Here is a 360-nt window from a genome sequence, read left to right on the forward strand (position 1 = left end):
TGTTCAGAACAACTGTTCGTTTGGAGGAGGTGTTCAAGAAGATCCCAACCAACATTTGACCACCTTCCTGAGAATATGTGACACAGTGAAATCTAATGGTGTTCATCCTGACACCTATAGATTGCTCTTATTTCCCTTCTCACTCAGAGACAAGGCAGCCAAGTGGCTGGAATCCTTCCCAAGGGAGAGCTTGACAACTTGGGAGGATGTAGTGAATAAATTCTTAGCAAGATTCTATCCTCCTCAACGAATCAATAGGCTGAGAGCTGAGGTTCAAACTTTCAGGCAACAAGATGGTGAGACTCTGTATGAAGCATGGGAGAGGTTCAAAGACTTAACAAGGAGGTGTCCACCTGACAT

At 44.4% G+C, this 360-nt stretch overlaps 1 non-coding gene across 1 annotated transcript; it reads right to left on the reverse strand.

Annotated features, from left to right (window-relative positions):
* Window positions 1-256: 256 nt before the first annotated feature.
* LOC112745604 (small nucleolar RNA R71) lies at window positions 257-360 on the reverse strand. Its single transcript, XR_003173523.1, has one exon. It is a non-coding gene; the product is annotated as a small nucleolar RNA R71 (small nucleolar RNA).

This window comes from Arachis hypogaea, chromosome 14, assembly GCF_003086295.3.
Source record: "Arachis hypogaea cultivar Tifrunner chromosome 14, arahy.Tifrunner.gnm2.J5K5, whole genome shotgun sequence".
Taxonomy (NCBI): domain Eukaryota; kingdom Viridiplantae; phylum Streptophyta; class Magnoliopsida; order Fabales; family Fabaceae; genus Arachis; species Arachis hypogaea.